This window comes from Nicotiana attenuata, chromosome 7 (assembly GCF_001879085.1).
Source record: "Nicotiana attenuata strain UT chromosome 7, NIATTr2, whole genome shotgun sequence".
Taxonomy (NCBI): domain Eukaryota; kingdom Viridiplantae; phylum Streptophyta; class Magnoliopsida; order Solanales; family Solanaceae; genus Nicotiana; species Nicotiana attenuata.
The window spans coordinates 95889574-95902100 of NC_031995.1; positions in this window are offsets into that span (position 1 = coordinate 95889574).

Below are 12527 nucleotides of genomic sequence, written 5' to 3' on the forward strand. Positions count from 1 at the left end.
TGTTGCCCAGTCAAATTATTTCTCTTTTTGAACTACAATGACTAATTCCAAATACAGGATACTTCAAATTTTTATGGTGATTTTGTCAGTTATTTTGAAGGAAAAAGTGCAGGAATTTGTCACATGCTGACATATTACTTACAGCTACAGCTAGAAATTGTCAGTAATTACAGCAGTTGAGAATCAAATAATTAGATTTCTCAAAAAAATGAATGCCAGGTGAAGTGCTGATCAGAATGCGCAAACTTAGATATGAAAAGTAGATGAATGTCCTACTTGAGAAGCTATTGGGAGTAAGAAGGCCTTAAAAGGCACATGTTTAACAGAAGTACAACACCCTTGGATTTTCACTAATGGGTGTCAACATATAAAAAACTAAATACACGAAAAAGCCAAGGGATTCAACATATAGTATATATACATTAAAAAAATTTACCTAGCTACGCAGTGTATTTTTCCCGCAAAAGGATGTCAAATCCGTGGTACAAGGTGGCTCCGCCACTGCTTGCAACAAGCTTCAACTATTATGTTCACGCCCATCAGAATGCAGTGATCCCACCATGCTGCTTCAGAGAGGGCATTGGCAACAATTCCTTCAGGCTAGCTTCACCTTTTCTTGAAATTTATCGGCCATCACAATAAAATTTCCCGAGTTATAAAACAACATCATCTGCAACATGAACACATCATAGAAGAATTTGGCCCTGAGGGTCAAAAATCACCAGTAAAAGCACTAGGCAAAATGCAGCTTCCAAGAACTTTTGAGAGTCATTTCGAAGGATCAAACATACTTTTCTAACCTTGACAAGAAAGCTAAGTAATTTAATGAGGTTAATGTTTCTGATAGAAATTTCTAAATCCCTAAGATATTATTCAGAAAGACGAAGATTGGAGAGAAGAAATAACGGAACGAAAAATAAACAAAATTTAGTCAAACAACATACACAAGACTGCTAACAAAGAATTGGAGACTTCTCCATAATTTTCAAGGTACGACTGTAGCTTTTTTACTGATAGAAAACTTCCTTAACTAAAGATATAAGAGTGTTATTCACCATAGACATGATACGTGCTACAGATACTATGCAGAGATTAATGCAGATCAATATATGGAATTTTAATGTACAAGAACACGTAATTTATCTTTCCTACTGTGCATTACTCTATATGTTACAAACATGTCAACTAAGGAAGACAAACCTAATTGTATATGCCTAACCAAGTTACTCTACACGCTCAAACATGCAACAGATTATTATAACAGTTACTACATTCATTCTGATGGCAAGGTTATGCAGTAGAATTGTTCTAATAGGCTATGGCTAGAATGTCCATCTTGTTGGCAGCTAATGATTAAATAGGAAGAATTAAACTTGTTTGCAAAAGAAATGCTAACTAAAGTAAACTTCAACAAAATATAAGTAAAAGGCTTATTGCGGCCAGATACTTCAGTGTCCTACTAACATTGACAACACTAAGATGATACTCCTACAAATGATTCCACGGAAAGTTTATCGTTTAACTAATCAAATACTCATCTCTATGCAAAAATATCTAGCATGTTGTGGTGAAAATAGCTGAGACAATTTGAGGACAATCAATTTTGGTCCAAAACCAGTAGCAGCTTTACTTTAGCTCAAGTGAGCAATTATGCTCTAAACATTATCTCCAGGTTGCCTCAAATACCATCCAAATAGAGGAACAAGTGGGAAGCGGAAATTGCCTTATGAGGAAAAGGTCATTACTATAAATTTCTCATGTTCGGGTCTTGAATTACCAATTCTAAGTAGAACAAAAGAAGGACTAGTTTAAACAGATCTGTAGCAAGGGTAGTTTAAGCGTCGCCATATACTATTGCAAAAAATACCAATTTTAAGCAGACGGCCACTTTCATGGAGGGAATAGGAGACAAGAAAAGAAGAGAAATAAAGTGTTAACAATAATTACTCTTAAACTCGCAAATGATACTATATTTCTTTTGACATTTGGGAGGCTTTTGTAATACACTGAATCAACTTCAAAAAGTTAATTGCAATCCTGATCCTTCATCCAAAGAATAGTTTCAAAGCGTGTAAAATCCGAATAAGAGCCCCCTTTTCATGGAAAACTTGAAACAGGTATGCAGATGAATGAAAGTAATAAAACAATTCTGTTTCCTAAAAATAATTCCTAAAAAGGGGCAAAAAAGAGCAGCTCGGTGCACATATAAATAGAAATGCACATGAAACAAAAATCAATTCGAGCCCGCTGAATTCATAGAGTTTCCTTAAGGAATTTAATTCCCTCCTAGTACCCAAGGTTATGGATTATTTCCTCCCAGGATAGAACGAATTACACACTGGTGTAGTGGTACTTCAAACCCCAGTGTTTCAGCGAACACAAAGTTCGGTACCAAATCACACTTGCTTTTGCTTTCTTTGAAGTTAAAAAATAATGCAGAAGAAAGGAGAAGAACTCAGAAATTCGTATGGAAAATCTGAGAGAATGGACTTGTATTTATAGCCAATGTTGGACTGAAATCTGAAGAGGTGCAACTCTTCAGAATGGCTGTTTATGCAAAACGGCCATAACATAAATGCCATAACATAAATGGCTATTTACTCAACAATAAAGAGGGAAAATTGAAGAGGGTAGTTAATTTCTGTTACAAATACAGAAAACGGAAAAATGGAAAAGGTTGGATTTTAATATTAATATTCTTGGATTTAATATTAATATTTTGTTATTAAAACGGATATTTAATAATATTTCTGTTAATATTTACTATTAATAAACAAATTTGGTCTAAAAAATTAATCAATCAATCGATCATTTGACCAAATCCGAAGCCGAAGCCGAAGCCGAGCCGAGCGAGCGACGACGACGACGACGACGACGACGGCGCGAGGCTTGCCTTCTTCTCAACTCTTTAAGAGCTAGAAGAAGAGCAATTGCTTATATAGCCATTAAAAACCTCTTCTTCTTCCAATACGGGACAATGTCCATTCATCAAGGAGGGAATCTCAAATGAAACTCAAATATTTTATTTTCCCTCCATTTCCCATTTACCCTCTTTTAAGCATTAATATACTTAGAAAAATCCAACAATCCCCCACATGAATGGGGAATGGCTATATCACGGAAATATGCATGAAAAACTGTGTGATTCGCAAGCAAGGATTAATTGCATTTGGATAAGTCGGTTTCCCTTTGAACTTTCCGTAGTAAAACTTATGTCGGATATACTCGGTCAATCGTTAGATTTGATATCTTTGAACCGTCGAACTTTGGTGTATACATAGACTATCATAAGTCACACAACCAACCCTTAACCGTCTTTGGTTCTCATTGTTGTGTTCGTTTCAACCATGAACACCGCCTGGTTTCATAAGTGCGTAGAGAACTAGCCTTACAAATTCTCCTTGAAGCGGCTAACACTTCACACTTATATAGGTGATTCCTAAACGTGTCATCCCGTAGATACACTATTTGATATACCCCGTATCAAAGTTAGAAATCATTAAAAAGTCTTAATGTTTTATCCTTGGTACTGAACATTGTCTCATCACGAGAATGGACCAAAATTTTAGTTGACAATGTTCAACCGTCATTAATGACTTTGTTTGATCTCCATGAACCTAGATCTTGGGATCTCCAGTCTTCTAGGTAGAGTTACCGCTACAATGACTTGTTCTCGGCCATAGTCCCATTCCCCTTGATGATTTCTCAACTACCCTCTCTAGTTAGGCCTTTTGTAAGTGGATCCGACACATTATCACTTGACTTTACATAGTCAATCGTGATAATTCCTCTAGAGAGTAATTGCCTAACGGTTTTATGTCTTCGTCGTATATGACGAGATTTACCGTTATATATAACGCTCCCAGCCCTTCCAATTGCCGCTTGACTATCGTCAATAAAAGTTATGAAATACTTCTTTCCATCACGAGATGGTGTTGACTTCATATTGCAAATATCTGTGTGAATTAAGTCTAAAGGATCTGTATTCCTTTCAACTGACTTATAAGGATGTTTAACATAGATTCCACACATATTTGACATTTTGATTTGTCGCATTCAAACTTAGGCAATACTTCCAAGTTATTATTTTCTGCAAGGTTTTATAATTGACATGACCCAAACGTATATGCCATAATTCATTTGACTCAAGTAAGTAAGACGAAGCTGAAATTTTATTATTATTCTCAACAACCATTACATTCAGCTTGAAAAGGCCCTCAGTGAGGTAACATTTTTCCTACAAACATTTCGTTCTTACTTATTACAACCTTATTGGAGACAAAGACACACTTAAAATCGTTCTTAACAAGAAGTCCAGTAGAGACTAAATTCTTCCTAATCTCGGGAACATGAAGGACGTTGTTCAAAGTCACCACCTTGCCAGAAGTCATCTTCAGAAAGATCTTCCACATCCTTCAATCTTGGCGGTTGCAGGATTTTCCATAGAAAGAGGCTCTTCGGGCCAACAGGAGCATATGTTGCAAAGGCTTCCCTAACAGCACAAACATGACGAGTGGCTCCAGAATCAATCCACCACTTCTTAGGATTTCCCACCAGGTTGCATTCAGAGAGCATAGCACACAAGTCATCAACATCTTCATGCTTTTCAACCATGTTTGCTTGACCCTTCTTCTTGTCTTTCTTCGGAGCACGGCACTCCGTAGATTTGTGCCCAGCTTTCCCACAGTTGTAGCAATTTTCGTTGAACCGCTTCTTGCTTGGGTTGCTTTTCAGTCTAGAAGCCTCCTTCCTCTTTCTCTTATTTTGAGAAGTATCCTCAACAATGTTTGCTCCCATTATTGTTGAGTTTCCACGGCCTCTCTTTTCAGCAGCTTTGTTGTCCTCTTCGATTCTCAATCGAACAATGAGATCTTCAAGGGACATCTCCTTGCGTTTGTGTTTCAAATAATTTTTGAAGTCTTTCCACAACGGAGGCAACTTCTCAATCATTGCTGCTACTTGGAATGCTTCATTGATGACAAGACCTTAAATGAAAATTCTGTTAGTAAACATAATAAAATTAATACTACCAACATTAGTGTTAATTCTACTTATACCTTCAGTAAGGAGATCGTGAATAATAACTTGCAATTCCTGGACTTGGGTAATAACAGACTTGTTATCTACCATTTTGTAGTCCAAAAATTTAGCGGCAACGAGTTTTTTCAACCCGTCATCTTTAGTTTTGTATTTCTTTTCAAGCGCAATCCACAGTTCTTTTGACATCTCCACGCCACTGTAGACGTTATACAAAGCATCCTCCAGTCCGCTAAGAATATAATTCTTGCACAGGAAATCAGAATGCTTCCATGCCTCAATCACGAGATAGCGTTCAGTCTTTGGAGTTTCATCGGGCAACACAGGAACATCTTCCTTGATAAAATTCTGCAGACTTAATGTAGTCAAGTAGAAGAACATCTTTTGCTGCCAGCACTTGAAATCAATCTCGAAATTTTTTTCGGGTTTTCAGCCGGTGCCAATGCTGCCGGTGTTGTTCGGCTCGTTGAGGCATTGGCAGTTACCATCGGAACAGCTTGGTTTCCGCTGTCATTCGTCATTTCTATAAAAGAATGACACAAACAAACGTTAAAATCACGCAGATTTTAATCTCCAATGGAGCAGAAAACCACAAAGGTTTTAATCTCCAGAAAAATAAATATAACACAAATACAGAAAATAAAAGATTAAATTCCTTAAGCTTGTTAGTTTAACTGTATTTGTAAACTAATTCTGGAGAAAATAACATAACATATAAATAGAAATGCACACGAAACAAAAATCAATTTGAGACCACTAAATTCACAGTGTTTCCTTAAGGAATTTAATCCCCTCCTAGTACCCAAGGTTATGGATTATTTCCTCCCAGGATAGAACGAATTACACACTGGTGTAGTGGTACTTCAAACCCCAGTGTTTCAGCGAACACAAAGTTCGGTAGCAAATCACACTTACTTTTGCTCTTCTTTGAAGTTATAAATAATGCAGAAGAAAGGAGAAGAACTCAGAAATATGTATGGAAAATCTGAGAGAATGGACTTGTATTTATAGCCAATGTTGGGCTGAAATCTGATGTAACGACCCGACCGGTCGCTTTGAGCTCTATCGCGCCGTTTAGCAGTTTGAGGCCATGAGCAGCTTCAATTCAGGCATGACTTGTACGCGTGGTCGAAATTAAATTTCGGAAAGTTCGGAGTTGACTTGGAGAGGAAATTCCAATTTCGGAAGCTTTAAGTTGAGAGAATTGACTAGGATTGGATTTTAGAGTAAACGACCTCGGAATCGGAATCTGAAGGTTCCACTAGGTTCGTATGATGATTTCGGACTTGGGCGTATGCCCGATCGGGTTTTGGGTGACCCGGGAGCATTTTGGCGCCTATTGTGGAAGTTAGCATTTTGGAAGAAATTTCATAAGTTTGGGTTGAAGTGCATTTCAGTGTTATCGATGCCCGTTTGGGATTCCAAGTCTGGGAGTAGCTTCGTATGGTGATTCTGGAGTTGGGAGCACAATTGGAAGTGAATTCGGATGTCCGTGGAGCATTTTGGAGCCATGTGGCTAAAGATAGAAATTTGAAGGTTTTTGAGAAGCTTGACCGGAGGTGGACTTTTTGATATCGGGGTCGGAATCCGATTCCGAAAGTTGGAGTAGGTCCGCAATGTCGAATATGACTTGTGTGCAAAATTTGAAGTCAATCGGAAGTGATTTGATAGGTTTAAACATCGAAAGTAGAAGTTTGAAATTCTAAAGTTCATAAAGCTTGGATTGGGGGTCGATTCGTGGTTTTAGCGTTGTTTGATATGATTTGAGGCCTCGAGCAAGTCCGTAATGTGTTTTGGGACCCGTTGGTATGATTGGTTGGGGTCCCGGGTGCCTCGGGTGGATTCCGGGTGGTTAACGGATCAAAAATGGGATTTTGGAAAAGGCTGAAGTTGCTGGTTGCTGGTATAACCGCACCTACGAGATTTGGGCCACAGGTGCGGAGCCGCAAAAGCGGCCTTCGTGCCGCAAAAGCGGAAATGGACGGCTAGGCTGGGACCGCAGATGCGGTCATTTTTTCGCAGATGCGGGACCACACCTGCGAAAGGAGGAACGCAAAAGCGGAGGATGAAGGCTTTAGGGAAAACAGCAGAAGCGGAAAATGGTCCGCACCTGCGGGACCGCAGAAGCGGTCAATAGACCGCAGGTGCGAAAGCACTGGAGGTAGTGAGTGTTTTAAAAATTGGGATTTGGCCATTTTCTCTCATTTTTCTCTTGGCTTGGGCGATTCTTGGAGGGTTTCAAGAGGGGGTTTTCATCATCAATGATAAGGTAAGCTATCCCCATCTATCTTGAGTTAAATACATTGATTATGTACGGATTTGAGCATGAAACTGGTAGAAATTTGGGGTTTTGGTGGGAAGACCTAGAAATTTATATTCTTGGAATTTGACCACGATTTTGGGTATGAAATTGAGAGTAAATTATACATTTGAGTCCGCGGGGTTATGGGTAAACTTGTTCTTCGAAAAATTTCGGAATCCGGGCACGTGGGCCCGAGGGCGTTTTTGTCAACTTTTCGATCGGGGTTTGGAATTGTTATAAATTGGATTGTAATGAGTAATTGAGCATATATTAATGGATTTGCATAATTATTGGCTAGCTTTGGAGCATTTAGCATCGATTCAAGTCTTCGGAAGGGTGTGGAATGCCGGTTATGGATCTTCGTAGCAAGGTGAGTCTCCTTTCTAACCTTGTAAGAGGGAATTGTCCCCATAGGTGAGTTAATTGGTTATGTGCTCCTATTTGTGGGAGCTACGTACGCACGAGGTGACGAAAGTCCATGCGTAGCTACTATTATGCTTATGTCCGGGTAATCTAGGACCCAAAAGCATGCTTACTTGTAATAAATGCAACCTTGTTGACAAATTAAGAATGCTTAAAACATATCGAACGTGTAAATGAATTTCTAAAAGACTAGATATCATTACTTGACTTTTCAAAGAGAAACTTGCCTTTTCCTGAATAATTGCTCCTCGATGAATTATTGATTTGACTGTTGAATGTGTTTATCTATTGCGGAACGGGCCGAACTCCTCGGTAGATTAAATAGATGCATCTATGGTTCGCGTCATTCAACCCTCTGGCAGTGCACAGCTTAAGTATTATTGGATCGGGTCGTACGTCCTCGGCATGATTTGCGCATGCTTGTATTGCTTGCCTTGAAATTTATTAAAGTGATGTTGTTTCTTCCCGGCTTGAGAATAAATGTATGAATGATGAAAAAGGAATTTAGGAATTTCCTATAAAAGAAAGAATTGCTTACTTGCTTCCTTCTATTGAATTACAATCATGTTTATAAGAATCCTCGATTAATTATATTATTGTCGTATCATTATTGGACCACTAGTAAGTGTCGAAGTTGCCATCTCGTCTCTACTTCTTCGAGATTAGGCGGGATACTTACTGAGTACACGTTGTTTTCGTACTCATACTACACTTGCTGTGCATTTTGTTGCACAGGTGCATGTACTTCTAGTGGCCTACTGGGCATTGCAGTATGGGTGACACGGAGACTAGTTGAGCTGTATTTCTTCGAGGCGACCCGCAGCTAGTATAGTCTCTCTCAGAATTTTATTTATTTTCTGTCCAATTTGTGTTCCGGACAGCTGTTGTACTTTATTCGATTTCTTCGAAATTGCTCATGCACTTGTGACACTGGGTTCTGGGATGGTTATAAAGTATTTTGTATCAACTGCTTATTATTTAAATTGATTTGAGACGATTATCTTTTTAATTGGTAAATTTGAAGGAAAATCCTAGATTTCAAGAGTATTAAAACGAGAATTTAATTAGGTATTTTGGTTGGCTTGCCTGACAGTGGTGTCCGGCGCCATCACGACCATTAGTGGATTTTGGGTCGTGACAACATGGTATCAGAGCCGACAATCGTCTAGTACGATGGGTGGGTACCCACAACGAGGACGTTGTTTCCTGTTGGTGGGGTGAGTGCAGTTGGACTGTAGCTCGCAGGAATCCCACATCGGAAAAGAGAGGGGGTGTCCTGGGCTATATTAGTAAGACTTGGACTGACATGTGCATAGGCCTTTTTCCCAGTAGGACTGGGGGAGAACAGAACCGTGAAGGTGGGACCCAAAGCGGACAATATTGTTGATACCCAATTTTTTCCTATGTATTTTACACTCAAAATACTTTCAAAATAGCATGTGTATGCATATATAAGCATGCTCAAGAGTTTTGGTATTTTTCCTAATTTTTTAAGATTTTCAAAATCAATTATTGTCTATTTTGTCAGTAAAAAATCCAATAATTGTTCCCAAAATTATCACTTTGGTGAATAATTTATTTCTATTCTCGTATTTACACCAAAATATAATTAAGGTGGTTTTTGCATATTTTTATAAATTTATTTGGTATTTTTAAAGCTAAATTGCATATAATTGCAATTATAGCCTATTTTACGATTAACAGCAATTTACAATTATAAAATCATTTCCAGTATTTTTAGATCAATATTTATATATTATTAATTAGTTCAGTGCTTTTAATTTATTTTTAAAATTATTTTAACTATTTTTATAAAATAAAAGGGAGAAAATTGGCTATTTAACACATAGCCATTTCTATTTCAATTACAGCCTCAATTTAACCCCCAATTCCACCCTAATTAAACGACCCAACTTCAAATTATAACCCAAACCCCACGACCCGTTTTCAGACCCGCCCAGCTTCTCTTTTAATCCTAGCCGTTGATCATTTTGATCAACGGCCATGATCCGTTCTTTCCTTTTTAATTCCCATACCCCCCTTAACCCTAATTCACTCTGTCAGATGTGCCGCCTTTGAACTCTCTTCACCTCCCAAATTATGTCAAGGCTCCCGGAACCCTACGCCTCCCTACCTGTTCCACCATGTTTTCACCGGCGTCCATGGCTTCTCAGGCCATGGACAGCCTATGCCCACCTCCTATGGCTCCTGCATGCCTGTTGTTCGAAGGATCGAGGCCAGACCTCGAGGGTCTTCACCCAGGCCTTCACTGATTCAAAGATTCCGGCCATCTCCGTCCTTGCTCCGGTGGCTCTTGGTCTTTTGAGCCTGTTTAAGACATTATCCAACTTAGATCGGGTATTTTCGAAGCCTTTCTCATCTCTAGGGTTCATATGGAACCCTAAATATTGAGGTTCTCTCCGATTATCTTAGATCTGTTACATGTTTGCACTGTTGCTTAAGTTTCTTAAACCTTTTTTCCGATTTTCTTTAAAAAAGCACTTCTTTTCGATTAGGGTTTCTGGAAAGTCCTTAAGATGTTTCTGACTCTTCTTCTTCTCTTTTCTTGGTGTGAATCGATCCCTGCTATGTTCTTACTGGCTCTTTTCTGACTCACATGCCTTTCGTGTGTTCTTATATTTGCCTTGTTATGAAATTTATTTTATTATGCTCCGTTCTATCTCATACTGGTTTTTCACCATGCTCTCTCATGGCTATCTTATGTGTTCCTCTACTGTATTTTCCTACTGAGTTTTGATCTTTTGTTTGCCTTTACCGGACTTCGCCTGGATTCTTTCTAGATGTGTTCCTTTTACCTCTTTTCTGACCCGAGCAAGCCTTTCAATGGGATTCTTTACTGATTATTTTACTGGTTCCCTTTCCTTGTTTTACAAATCAAGTACCACCATGTATTTACCCTTATTTGTCTACCTTGCACGAGGTATTTACTTGATTTCCTTCCTTAAATAACTTCTGCCCATTACCGTTTGAATTTGGACTCCTTAAGTAAAGGAAGTCTATAGGCTGATTGATTTTAATTGGTACATAGTTCCTTAATTATTACTAAACTATGATTCTTGCCTTATTTGCTACCCCTGTTTGCAATTATAAATACCCTGCTCTTTCATTAACACACACGCGATTTTTAATCATCACAACTCTCTTCTAAAACTTACACTCTTGCTTCTTGATTGCAATTTGGCTTCCCTAAATCTACAGTTTCTTCCTACTTGCTCTTCTGAACTGGTATGTCCTACTTTTGATTCAAGCATCAAAATCCAATATGTTTACTTACAAGCTTGTATGCCCATGCCTAATTTACTGCTTTATAGAGTTCAGTTTAAAATGATTACTTATGTTTGGCTATTTGTTACTGCAATGAATCCCTATCCCCATTCCCCTTTGTGTGCTTGGGCTGTAGTTTAAGACATGGCAACATACAAAGTTTTTGTCATGGATTAAGACTGGGTCCTTTGGATCCTAGCCTCTTTCAACCTCCCATAACCCCATTTCCCTTATGTGTATAGAGTTAAGGTATAGCCTGGCAGCCTCTAAATTGCTGTCCATGGCCGAACCTGACCCTCAAAGGGTCCTAACTCTCTAATTTTTAAGCTGACAAGCTGGTCAGGGGTGTGCCAGCAGCCCAGGTGCTAGGCATGACCACCAGCCTGCCCTGGCTCCCCCCCTAATTCCTTTCATTGCACTTACACTTACTCCTAATCCCTTAAGTCCCGGCCCCCTCCTGTGAGCCTTGCCTTGGGACCTTGAGTTCCCTTTGAACTTGGACACTTGAGGGCTGGTCCTTTCACACTGCACTATAATCTGTTCTGCAATAATATTTTGGGTGTTTGCACTGCCTGGAACTCTTGAAGTTCCTTGGAACTTTGACACATCCCAGATAAGAGAAAGGCTTTGAAAAATCCGATCCTAGAAGTTGGTTTATCTCATATTATTAGACTTTGAGTCTGGATTAGGCTGATTAGATGTAGATGTAATCACTAATGTATTATCATTTGTTCTTTTGATTCACTTGGTCTGTCATAAGCTTTGTAATGAACCTTGTAATAACTCCTGGGGTATAGTGAAAAGGGATGGGATAGAATGCATGCCAAAGGGGTAGATACCATGCCTATAGGGTGTATATTGTCTCAATTCTGCATTTTTCACGTAGATACCATGCCTATAGGGTGTATATCTTCTCAATTCTGCATTTTTCACGTAGATACCATGCCTATAGGGTGTATATTGTCTTAATTCTGCATTTTTCACGTAGATACCATGCCTATAGGGTGTACATTCTCTCAATTCTGCATTTTCACATAGAAAACATGTCAATAGGATTAATACTTTAAAATGCTGCATTCTTCACATAGATACCATGCTCATACGTTTTCTGCACTTCGCAATATATACCATGTCAATAAATCACTCCTAAAATTCTGCACATCACGTAGATAATATGCCTATAGGATTTTTCCTGCATTTTTTGCACGTGCATCTGTCATTAGGCAATTCCACTGATAGGGCCTAAATAAACCAATCATATCAATGACCTGCTTAGAAGATCTCTGCATAACAAGATTCGTAACACCTAGAAAGCATGCCTATAGGAGTAATCGATTAAAAGCTGAAATTGCCCACTCATCTTTAAAATCAGTATTAATTCGTTTAAAGTGCTCGCAGAACTTACGATAATGTAACTTTATTATTTTTTGCAATCAATTCGTTCTTCCCCCGTCTTCGAACTAATAGATATCATGTATAT